The 12,705-nt window shown below is 42.4% G+C and overlaps 1 protein-coding gene across 2 annotated transcripts in view; it reads left to right on the top strand.

Annotated features, from left to right (window-relative positions):
• GALNT7 (polypeptide N-acetylgalactosaminyltransferase 7) overlaps positions 1-12,705 on the top strand; it is a 142,833-nt gene that overhangs the window by 76,835 nt on the left and 53,293 nt on the right. The gene's annotated exons all lie outside the window — the stretch shown is intronic.

Below are 12,705 nucleotides of genomic sequence, written 5' to 3' on the forward strand. Positions count from 1 at the left end.
TATGCTCACACACAGAGACCCCATTGCAGTGTTCCTTATGACCGTTAAGAAAGATTCTTTACTTAATATAGTGCGACTCAATAGACTTTTTTCCTTTTTAAATTTTTGTTTAAATTATAGTTAACGTACAGTGCAGTATTCGTTTCAGGAGTAGAATTCAGGGATTCGTCACTTCCATACAACACCCAGTGCCCATCACAAGTGCCCTCCTTAATCCCCATCCCCCATCTAGCCCATCCCCCCCCACCTCCCCTCCAGTGGCCCTCAGTTCTTTATAGTTGAGAGTCTCACATGGTTTGCCTCTCTCTTTATCTTTTCCCCATCCCATACGTTCATCTGTTTTGTTTCTTAAATTTCAAGACTTTGGACATTCATCTATTAATTGGTAAGAGTGAGAGGGGGTGAATGAAATATGCAAAGAAAGCAGAGGAATATAAGTACAGAACCATGACGGTGAGAGGAGTTAGAGCATCTCAAGGGACAGTGAAGGAGGAATCCTGGAGCAATTGATTCTAAGTCAAAGTAGAGGCTTGCCTGGTCACAAGGTTGCCAGATTTAGCAAATAAAAACAGAGGACACTCGATTAGATTTGAATTTCAGATGAATAATGAAGAACATTAAGTATAATTTTCTAAAGTATAAATATGTCCCATACACCAAATGGTGTATGGGACATATTTATACTTTAGAAAATAGTTGTTTCTCTGAAACCTGAACATAACCGGGTGTCCCTTACCCCTCCAGTCAGGGGCGGAGGGGGGTGGTTATGGAGCTAGAACTGCCACGTGAGTATCCTTTAAGACCCATATGAGGCTCTGCAGTCCCTTATCTGGAGTGTGTCCTGGTTATCTAAAATACAGCACTTAAACATACTGTTTATCTCTGTGACAGAAGGTTCTCTGAGAACCTATCAATGGCATTCTCATCACTGAGAAGGGAAGGGGAGAGTAACATGGATTGACTTCCCACTACATGCCAGGACTTACTACAGGTTCTCTTACTTAAATTCTTACAACCAAACCTTGAGGGTTTTTACCTGTATAGGTAGTCTGAAGCTTGGAGCTCTGACTTCCGTGTGTTTGCCCAGCAAAATGGCAGAGTTGTGGTTCAAGCGAGGGTGGTTTGGTGTGAAAGCCCTATCTTTCCACCATACGTCATTACCTCAAGGTAGGTCTTGCCCAGGTGACGTGCCTCCGTGCCATGTTATAGTCTGTGGGTGAGCTTATTGTAGAAATGGAGGTTTTTAGCACTTGGGCAATTTGTAAAAGATCATTAATAACACCAATATAAATCTGGCTAAAAAGCGAAATGACCTACAAGACAGAGAAGTACACGCCTGTCTGTCTCCCTCTCCTTCACCCCACACATCCATTCTGTCTGCAGGCCTCTAGCTTCTGCCACCAAAACACGTCTCCAATTACTTCGGAGACGAGTTCTTTCATTCCCACTGCCACCACCCAAGTCCAGGCCACCATCATCTCTCTTGAAATCCTGCAAGAATCTCCTTCACGGTTTCTCCATTTCAGCTTCTGCCTCCTACCTTTTCCCACAGAAGCCAGTATGGTGTCTGAACCACACAACTCTAGCTTATCTACAACGATTCTTTGCCTTCCCAGTGCACTTAAATAAAATCCAAACTCCTAAGTGGCAGCTGCAACCCTTCCTTGTCTTGACAACCTCCTCTTGTTACAGTGCTCTGGCTCAGAGTGCTCTAGCTGGGCTGGCCTTCCCGGTCTCTTTGCCTGTGCTCTTCCCTCCTCTATGAATACTGTGGCTGGCTCCTTCCCATTCTTTAGGTCTTAGTAGAAGTTCTCTAACCATGCTGTCTAATTTGGTAATAACCTGCTTTATTTTTAATACTGCTCTCCGGCCATTTCATTCATAGTGCATATCCAATTTTATAATTTATCAAATTTATATAGGTATTGGTTTATTTAGTTGTTTATTGACCATCTTTCTTACTGCATGATAAAGTCCCAGGAGCAAGGAGTTTGCCTGCTTTCTTCACCAGCTACTTCCAGTAGCTGACAGGCAGTTGGTAAATATCTGTTGAGAGAATGAGTGAATGAATGGAATCTGCTAGGGTTCAAACCTTGACTTCATTACCAGATGTGAGATCTTTGATCAGTTACTTATACTCTGTTACCTAATCCTTAAAATTAGTCTAACAATACTTATCTCCATGGGTTGGCATTGGAATTAAATGATATGATAGGCTAAAAGTCTTCTGTCACAGGCCTGGTGGCACTCAAGTGTTCTTGAATTTTAATAATAATAATAATTATTATTATATATTATTATCATCATTATTATAAATATATCCTTATTATTATATCATATACAATATATTATACTTATAATATATAATACATGTATAATATATTATAGGATGTAATAATAAATTATTATATCATATTATTATAAGTATAATATATTATCTATTATACATATATTATACATATACGTATATAAGTATAATATATATGATATAATAATAATAATAATAATTATTATTATTATTATTGCGGCACTTTCTTCAGGTCATATACCCTCTTGTCAAAATTTTCATGTTTTCAGTTCTGTTTAACTTTGAGGCCCTCTGTTGCTTTTTGGAAGATGTAAATGTCACACACTCCCTTATCTTCATCATTTTGCTTCTACTTGTTACCTTCCATGATGGCAACGCCTTCCCCTCTTCTGTGGTAAGTTTTTTAGACATACCGATTATTGCCACCTAAACCTCCAATCTCTCTGAGTACTCTTTGCTCTCATATAACTTCCTTCCCTCCCTCGTCTCTCCCTTGTCCTTTCTCTCCGGGCTTCCTCCTTGCATCCCTCCTTCCCCCCATCTTTCCTCTCCCTTCCTTCCTTCTTCCATGCCACACATAGGCTGATCACTTCCTGTGTTCTTTTCTCTTGCATAAGTACTTACAAATTGGATATTGCATGTTTCTATGTATCATTCCTTTAAGTACATTGTCCTCAGTCAAACAGAAGGACCCAATACTATCTTAGCAAATGCTCCTAAGCCCCTCTTTAAACGTCTATGCTGGTGAGAAAACTCTCTCTTTTATGCTTCAAAGTACTCAAACATTATAAACCCCAGAAGCTTTTTTTTTGTTTTTGAGAGAGAGAGAGAGAGCATGCAAGCAAGCTTGTCGGGGGAGAAGAGAGAGAGAGAGATTCTTAACCAGGTATCAAGCCCAGTGCGGGGCCCAGGCAGATCTTGATCTCATAACCCCGAGACCATGACCTGAGCCAAAAATCAAGAGTTGGATGCTGCGCCACCCAGGTAGTCCCCCCAATTTTTTCTAAACTGAATCCAGATCACCCCCCGCTGGCAAGATTTGATTTATTTTAGAGAGAGAGCGTACTCAAGCAGAGCAGGGAGGAAGATAGAGGGAATCTCCAGTAGACTCCGTGCAGAGTGCAGAGCCCATCATTGGCTCGGTCCTATCATGACCTGAGCCAAAACCAAGAGTCACTTGACTGACTGAGCCACCCAGGTGCCCCAAATCCAGATTACTTTTTAAACTTGATTCTTTCTCATACTTAAAAAAAGAGAGAAAGAGATAGGCTTCATTCCTCTTTGAACACTGAAAATTCAATGTAGAAAAATAAATTCTAAGTAGAGTTATTATTCATAAATTAGGATGTGGATCGTCTTAAGAATTTAATGTAAAATTAAAAGGCCAGCAATAAATAAAACATCCCTAATTTTTTACATATTATCCAATATGCAAATTAGCACTTTTCTCCTTTTCTGGCAAATATATTGAAAACAAACCTGCATCCATATCACACATTCAACCTCCCTCATGCTCATCCCACATGGAGAGTATGCTACATAGAGCCCACCAGAGACTGACTTGGTGTTGCTGACTTTCTGCAGCTTTGGACTATAGGCCTTCTCAGCCCTGTTCTCTTGCATCCATCAGACATTTATTCATTTTTTTTTTTTTTAAAGAGTTCATTTATTTCAGAGAGAGATAGAGAGGTAGAGAGACCACGAGCAGGGGGCAGCAGGAAGAGGGAGAAGCAGCCTCCCCGCTGAGCACACAGCCTGCTGTGGGGCTTGATCCCAGAACCCCAGGATCATGATCTGAGCCAAGGGTAGCCACTTAGCCAACTGAGCCACCTAGGCGCCCCTCCATCAGACATTTAAATGAGCCACCTGCCAAGCTTGGAAACGGTCTTTGGGGCTATTTGTCCAGCTGTGACATCTGACACTGTGCTGAACTTGTTTGTTCTTGTGGCTGTTCCGTCGTCTTTTCAGATGACTGTTCTCTACCTTAGAAGCAAGACAGAACTGCCCAGCTGCCAACGTGACTCATACTTATGTATGTTACAGCTTTGAATTACATGCACTGGCTGAGTAATTTACTGGCTGTTGATTGCTTGTTGAGAGTGAGTAACTGTATTTTGAGTGAACTGGAGGCCTACTTCTTTTTTAGAAACTTGATCCAAGAATGACTTCACCTGCCTTCACACAAATATCCTATGAAAAACACAGTGGTTTTTTTGACAGTTCGACAGTTATTGAGTATCTCCAATAAGCACTGCATTGTGCTAACCCATTGGTTGACAAGACACAGTCCCTACCTTTAGAGAGCTCCCCATCTGCCTCTGGGGGAAGGGAAAGAAATCCATAATGTAAGAGTCCTAGGAAAGGGGTGAGCCAAATGATTTGGTTCAGAGCGGGGAGGGGTACTTGACAGGAGTTGGAACAAGATGGAGGGAGGGGGAACACCAGGGCTGAAGTCTGGAAGTTGGGTAGGGTCTCCCCAGGAAGAGTTCCAGGTTTAGAAGACTTCAAGACAGCCAGTGACTAGGGAAAAAAAAACAAGTGGTGTAATATATACTTGGGTCAGGAAATAGGTATAGAGATACTTGTAGGATAAGTAGCTTCACATTTGGGAGACTGTAGGGTCACGCACAAAGTCATGGGTTGGTGGTCAGGAAAGACCCACCAAAGGTTACACAGAGAATCTTAGGAATATCAGATGGGTAAAGTTATTGAGAATGGATTACGGGGTGGAGACCAGTTGGAGGGTTCGGAGCTCTAGACCAGGAGCTTCAGTGAAGGGTATAGAATCAGAAAAAGAAGACTCTGTAAGAGAACAGAAATCAGTAGGCCTTGGCAGCTTGATGGAGTGGAAGGAGGAATCAAAGAGAAACCCAGTTCTTGGACAGGCAGCAGCACGAAGAATGGCGCCTTAGCAGGGAAACGTGGTTGGAGTGGAGCAGGCTACTCTGCCCAAACGTCAGTGGCCTGAACCACTTTTCTCCCAGATGTAGGTGAATTCCTGCAGAGCCCAGCAGGATGGGGAGGCCACGTGTGGGAAAAGGTGGCATGGTGTGTTTGTGAATATGTTAGATTTCCTTCAATTAAAGCTCCAGATTTTATTTCCCCTGCTGGGAACTAACTGCCGATGCAAATACATGGAAATTATTCTTGCCCTTTTTCTGCCCAAGAAGATAGACAATCAGCGGTATATAATCCAAGCTATTTTGTTTCAAACAAATGAATTAAATATTTTGACTGGTTGAGCAAATTCATCTGCTTCTAATATTTAACCTTTCCTCCTACCTACGTACCAATTGCATTTTTATTTTGTAGAGAGCTATCTTCGTTGCATTACAAAGTGAAATAATAGATGTTAAAGTGCTCCAAAAATTCTAAGAGCTATGCAAATGTTAATATGATTAATTGTTAATAACTTCCTTAAGCTTATCTATGGGAAATTGAAGGTTTTGTTGTTTTTTTTTTATAAGAAATTTTCACTTACACTCATGCCTATATACTAGACAATTCTCTTCTTACCTGATACCAAAATATTCATGTTTATGCTCTTATTGAAGGTGAATTGTGATCATGAGATTTTTTTTTCTTTTTCTATTTGTGTTAAAGGCTTTCTTTAATACATTTGTTTGGAATATAGTGCTATAATTTATAGAACATACCGTTTTCAGAGCATTTATTTTGTTGAAATGGTATAGGGTTCCTTTTAAATCTCAGTTTCTACCAATGACCCATAGTTTTCAGTTAGAGCTACCTAAAACTCTGAGCCAGACATCAGAAGTTAAAACAAATTATTAGAATGTATAAACCCGATCTACACATACATATGTGAATCATGTACGTGCGTATGGATTTCAACACTATGTCCCAGTTTCTGTTAGAATATATGGCAGACCCCATCCAAACTGCACCGTTCACAGCTACCAACACCTGGTCATTTTCTCTCATGAATGGCCCAAGATGTGTCTCATTTTTCAAACTATAGTTTGGGAACCCTAGGTCTGATCTGCAGGAAACACATTGAAATTGGTTTCAGATGACCCATGATGGACATATTGCTTCTTTTTTGTCTTCAAAGGTATTACTTTCTAATGGGCTTGAAAACTTTTACTCTTAGAAGCCACTCTTTGTGAGTTCAGACGTTTTCCAGACTAAAAATAGCATTCTAACACTTGGTTTCTCTTTTTCCTTTTCCTCTAAACCCACACACACACACGTGCACACACACGAGCATGAGCACACACACACAGGCACACACACGAGCACACACACAGGTGCACACTTCGCACATTGGTGTTTTCTCAATGCGGTGCACAGCTGATTTTTATTTAAGGTCCTGGCTGACAACTGGAGATGTTATTTAGCCAAAGTGGAATTTTTACAGATTGGGGGTAAGTTAGGTCATCCCAGTTTCCACAGCAGTTGAGGAGGGTCCCATGTTCATAAAGTGAGCCTACAAAAACGAGATAGAGGGAATTCGCTCTAAGCCACCACGAGCAGAGTAGCAATCTTGAGTGCCACTCTCCCCTTAATCTTATTCTGGGATGGCTCCCTTCCCTTGGCAAAAACTTTCTTCTCCTGCCAAGACTTCATTTGGTTGATAAAGTCCTTCCCATTCTCTAGTCACTATCCAAGTTGCTCTGTTGAAAGGGACTTTGCTCCATTTCCCCTGCTTCCTCACCACTGGCATTACAGAAGTGTGAGTAAGAAATGCCTGACGAAAAACAGTAAATCAGGTGATTCATTTTTGTTTTTTCAAACCCTTCACTCCCAATTTTAGAATTTAGAATAAGAGAAATACGTAGAGAGGCACCACTGGATAACCCATAACATTCTACCCCAGAGACAGACAATTTCAGCAAAAGAAAATCTTGACTTTTTTTTTTTTTTAAGATTTTTATTTATTTATTTGACAGATCACAAGTAGGCAGAGAGGCAGGCAGAGAGAGAGGAGGAAGCAGGCTCCCCACTGAGCAGAGAGCCCTAGCGGGGCTCCAACCCAGTACCCTGGGATCATGACCTGAGCCACCCAGGTGCCCTGAAAATCTTGACTCTTCTTCCCGCCCCCACCGCCCCCCCCGCCACGCTAAGTTTCCCACCCACGAGGAGCACTGCCATGGAGGTTAAGGGATGTTTTTTGTGCCCACTCCTACTAGAGACTCTGAGTTTTGGAAATAATGATCATTTCACCGAGTTTAGTCTCCTTGTCCTCTGCTATAAGATTATCAGATTCTTCCCCCTCCTACCCCCCCACCCCCGCGGGGAGAGTTCCAGATGCAGACCCAGGCAGGCCATAGTGCGGTATGGGTGCCGAACACCTGTCTCTCCCCTGGGAGGGTTTCACAACCCTCTGTGGCAGTTGAACAGCTCAGATGAGTAGAGGCAGCCAGGCTATTAGGTACAGCCTGTTAATTCCCTTAGTGCATATGGGCTTGTGTGTGTGTGTGGTGAATAAGAGAGATGCTAGAGGCACCAGCTACACTCGCTACTGTGTTAAGCTGTCTTGGGAAGCTTCCAGTGGATCCAGAGACGCTGAGAGGAAATGGACTGGGGAAGAAGGGTGTCTCTGGATCAGACTTTTAATTTTGGCGAAGCTGCTCTATATTAGAACCAAATGTCCCCCAGGACCTACAGGAAGGAAAACACAAGCCCCTGGGGTTTAAAGGCTGAAAGATGGTCCATGAATGTCAGTGTGGATTTTAGCTAAGATTTTACTCTCTGGGCTCTCATCCCAACGTTTCCTACCCTTGGAGTGGTCTGGTCCTATCTCTGTTTTAGGTCCTATTTGCTTCTCTTTCTTTTTTGAAATACATGATTTTGCAAAACAGAGTTTTACCTGGATATTATCTATCCATCTCTCTATGACCTTGTAGCAGAAGTGTTTGTATTGTACCTCAGGGGTAGTCAAAGCCAAACTTGCGGACATAGGTTCATCATAGTGTGACTGCAAAGTCATAATATAGGGTGTTTTCCACATTTAAGATGAATTCTCTACGTGGAACTGGTTAACTGTTAAGCCAAGCATGAACGAACCTTTAAGGAAAGGGAGAACTCTGCCCCTTATTTATTCCAGAAGCCCCTGCAACCACTCTGGGAGGTTGTGATCTGTAAGGGAGTGCTCGTGTTGAGCCACACACTAGGGAGAAACTTTGGCCAGTTGAGAGCCAGGTCTCGCTACTGTCATGTTGGGCTGTAAAAGCCGGAGGTGACAGCCTCACCCCTTCCACAGAGACACGTGCGGTTACCTCTGGGATAGCTGGTAGAAAGGACTAGTTTGGGAGAAAAGCAAAAAGTAGGCTGTGGGAGAGATAGCAGTCTTTTAAAAGTGGTTGTACCGGGTCAAAGCCTTCCTTCTTCTTGATTGGGTGAGTTTCAGGCTGACATCCACTCCTCAGTCTGTGGGCCAATTGTGACAGCCCACCCATGGCAGAGACAAGTCCTTGGTGGCGGAGGGCCGGGGGAGCGGTTGGGGGGGACTGTAAAGCAGGATCATTCGTACCAACTCTTTTTCATAAGCATGTATTGTAGAAGTAGTGAGATGAATAATTTGCTGTACAACTTCTTGAGTGCACTTGTAAATTACTTATCTTGGCCCACTTTAAGCTGAGTATGTTAAAAAATGCGCTTGGTATGTTGCAAATAGAATTATCACTCTTGCAACATGGAAGGGGAGCATGCTAAAAAAGTAAAAAGGTTAAGCGAATTGCATGTGTTAAAATTATGTTAAAACACAGTGTCAGTTCAGTAACATCTAGGAAACGGCCTGTAGTTTTTGCTCTCCTCTTCACGACATCCCTGCGGTGAGCTACCACTTTCTAAAATGTAGTCAATGTGTAGGAGGAAAATCACATTTTTAATAACCTAGTAACTTATTTTAGAATGAGCTATGCCATTTCAATCAAAAGGAAGATCTCTGCTCCTTCTCCAAAATAGCAGGTTCCAGTGAGCAAATCAAAAAGCGGGATAAAGGGCTCTGGGGAACGATTAGAGAATCCACACTGTGTATTCTTAGACCCTGGAGATGCACTACTGTCACTTTAAAGGAGGGAGTTGGAAAGTCTTCAGCAAAAGCGGACTTGAGTGAAGAGCAGACCAGCAGAACTGTGTTTCATCTTTTGTGAGGCAGGAGCTCCCCCCAGAGCCACAAGAGGCTCGCTCCAGGCCTGCTGGCTTGGGTCCCTCCCTAGGAAGATCGCGCTCCTTCTTCTCACAAGGAGAATAGGGAGGGAGCAATGGAGGAAGACAAACTCCTAAAAGTTTTTATTGATACACGTGGGATGCACCACTTCCTGGGAATATAGCATCAAGTAGTCAGTCTTACTTAAGACCAAAGAGGGGACGCCGGGGCAGCTCGGTCAGCTGAGCATCTGCCTTTGGCTCAGGTCATGATCCCGGGGTCCTGGGGCATTGGGCTCCCTGCTCTGCAGGAAGCCAGAAAGCTTGCTTCTCCCTCTGCCTCTGCGTCTCCTCTCCACTTGTTCTGTCTCTTTCTCTTGCTTTCTTTCCCAAATAAATAAGTAAATAGTCTTTTAGAAAAATAAAAGCAAGCAAAGAAGAGCCTGTCTTGGAGGCAGACATGAAACAGCCTAGATTGGGTCTGACTGCTTCGTAACCTTCTCTGGCTTCTGTCCTATGTGCTCAGCTCTGCCTCCACAGTCGTCAGACGCTGGACATTAGGGCTAGGTGCAGTACGGGTTGGAGTTAAGGGTCTGTTAGGGGACATGTGCCACAGACCTGGAAAGACACAGAAAGGCAGGTTCCAGCCCTAGGGCATTTATTTATACTTTTTTATATGGTTTTGGGGAAAATATTTCTCAGTCACTATTTTTTTAAAAAAGATTTTGACAGCAAACACAAACAGGCAGAGTGGCAGGTAGGAGCAGGCTTCCAGCTGAGCAGGGAGCCTGACACGAGGCTCCATCCCAGGACCCTGGGATCATGACCTGAGCCGAAGGCAGATGCTTGACTGCCTCAGCTGCCCAGGTGCCCCTTCTCAGTCACATTAAATGCAGTATAAGCTATGTTTACCACTTCGGCAGAATTAACTCTGTCACTGTGATGGCGCTTTGCTTCCGTATTTCTCCCATACAGCAGGTCATGAAGACAGAGGGTCCTCTGTAAGTGACAGGATCAATAACGTCATTGTCCATTTTATTGAGCACCTGTTGTACGTCTGGCCGTGTGCCAGGGACTTTTTGACTGAACTGTCTCCAATCTTTACAACCATATTGAAACTACATATTTTTTGCACTGTGTTTTTTGGGGATGTACCTGGGGCTCAGAGAGGTAGGTAATTTGAAGGTCACATAACTGTAAGATGGTGGCCCTGGGATTCAAAATCTGGCTTCTAGAGCACGTTGCCTTGTCAGTGATGCTGAACTAATGGCCAAGGGGTTTATGTTACGGGACACTACAGTGTGCTAACTTTCTTAAAAAGAAAAACACAGAAAGTTAGGAAAAGGTAAAAGGCAAAGACTTTTTTTTAAAGATTTTATTTATTTGAGAAAGAGAGACAGAGATAGGGAGAGAGAATACCAGTGGGAAGGAGAGGGAGAGGTAAGCTCCCTGCCCAGCAGGGAGCCCAATGAGGGGTTTGATCCCAGGACTCTGGGATTATGACCTGAGCCGAAGAGAGAGACACTAAACCCGGACTGAGCCCCCCAGATGCCCCAGGCAAAGACTTTTTATCTCATAATTGCAGAGTTTTTTTTCTGCCCCTAAGAGAGGGTTTCTCAGTCTCAGCACTGTCACATTCTTTGTCATGGGGGCTGTCCTGTGCATGGTAGGGTGTTTCTCAGAATCTCTGCAGTCTACCTGCTAGATGCCAGGGGCACACGTACCCTGGCCCTGGTTGTTGTGACGGCAACCACAGATCTCTCCAGAGTTTGCCACGTGTTCCAGGTGGGGCAAAATCTCCCCTGATTAAGAACCACTGTTCTAAGAAGTCAAGGGAATGTTTTGGTGGGTAGAGTGCGGGCGGTGGCGGTGGTAATACAGTGGAAAGAACAGAGATGAGATTTCATTTTGGGAAAGAATAAGCACATATTGACCGAATGAGTCAAATAAATAGGAAGGCCTGATCTGTGGTAGAATGAAGTTAGTTATTAGAGGTGAAGATGTCATCACGGGTCTTAGGCTACCTTGAGGCAGAGTATCAGTGACGTTACAGTAATCATTCACAGATCCATGGATATCTCTTCTGCTTTTTTTCCATGTAACAAATACTGGGAGTACAAAGCACAGAGCCACACTTTATTCCACAGTTGGGGGGGAAAAAAAAAAAGGGACCAATCCTGCCTTTTATTTAATTTCACCTTTCGGTCCGTGCTGGCCACTGATGACATTTTCAAAAGTGAGTGCATTTTGTCTGAACTTGATCCTAAGTTATTCAAATCATTCATCTCTCGAATTATCTCCTATTTCTATTCCACCCCCACCTTTTTAAATCTGGACAACTACTAATACTTGTTGGGGAGGGAAATTATTCTAAGAAATAAATATTGACAATGCTTGTGTTATTAACCTGCAAAGACAATTTTATGCTCATTAGTACCATTGTAAGGCAGTGATATTTTAGTTATGTATCAGCAAGTATCAGAATGTATTATGTAAAGGTAAAACCTGTAATAAAATATCTGGTGCCTTGGCCTGTTCAGATTCTCTGGACCAGCAGTTCTTTACCTTTTGGTCTCAGGCCTCCCTTCAATGCTTAGAAATTATTAAGAGCCCCAAATTACTAGACTTTGGTTTATATGGGATATATCTATCAAAATTTACCATATTGAAACTTAAAAAGTTTTAAATTATTCAGTTAATAATAATAAACCCATTACATGTTAACACATTTTTATCAAAAGTAAATTTTCCAAAATGAAAAAAAAATGTTTGGTAAGAGTAAAATTATTTTGCATTTTTACCAGTTTCTTTAATGTCTGGCTTACAGAAGGTATCTAGATTCCAATATCTATTTCTCCATTCAGTCTATGCACATATGTTGTTTTGGTTGAAATATATGAAGAAAATCTGGCCTCATACAGATATGTAATTGGAAAAGAGAGTATTTCTAATAGCCCTTTCAGATAATTGTCAATATTCTTCCTTGATACTGTGCCAAAACATAGCCATAGTAGTTTTTGAAAGGTAGTTGTAATGTAGAATCTGCAGCTATACCAATGAGCCTTGAATACTCTGTTGTTTGTCTGTCTTGCACTTTAGTCTTTTCCCGGTGAATGATGCAACATCACCTGTTCATACCCCAAGTAATGCAGAGCTTCCAAATATTGACAGTTTCATTACATATGTCATCATCAGATCTCATCAGAAAGGGTTTTAACTCCTGGGAAGCTGTCCTAATTCCAGAATTCTAAGTTTTGCTTGAAAGCTCAGGTTTTATCATCAGAAAC

Source organism: Mustela nigripes, chromosome 1 (genome assembly GCF_022355385.1).
Source record: "Mustela nigripes isolate SB6536 chromosome 1, MUSNIG.SB6536, whole genome shotgun sequence".
Classification (NCBI taxonomy): domain Eukaryota; kingdom Metazoa; phylum Chordata; class Mammalia; order Carnivora; family Mustelidae; genus Mustela; species Mustela nigripes.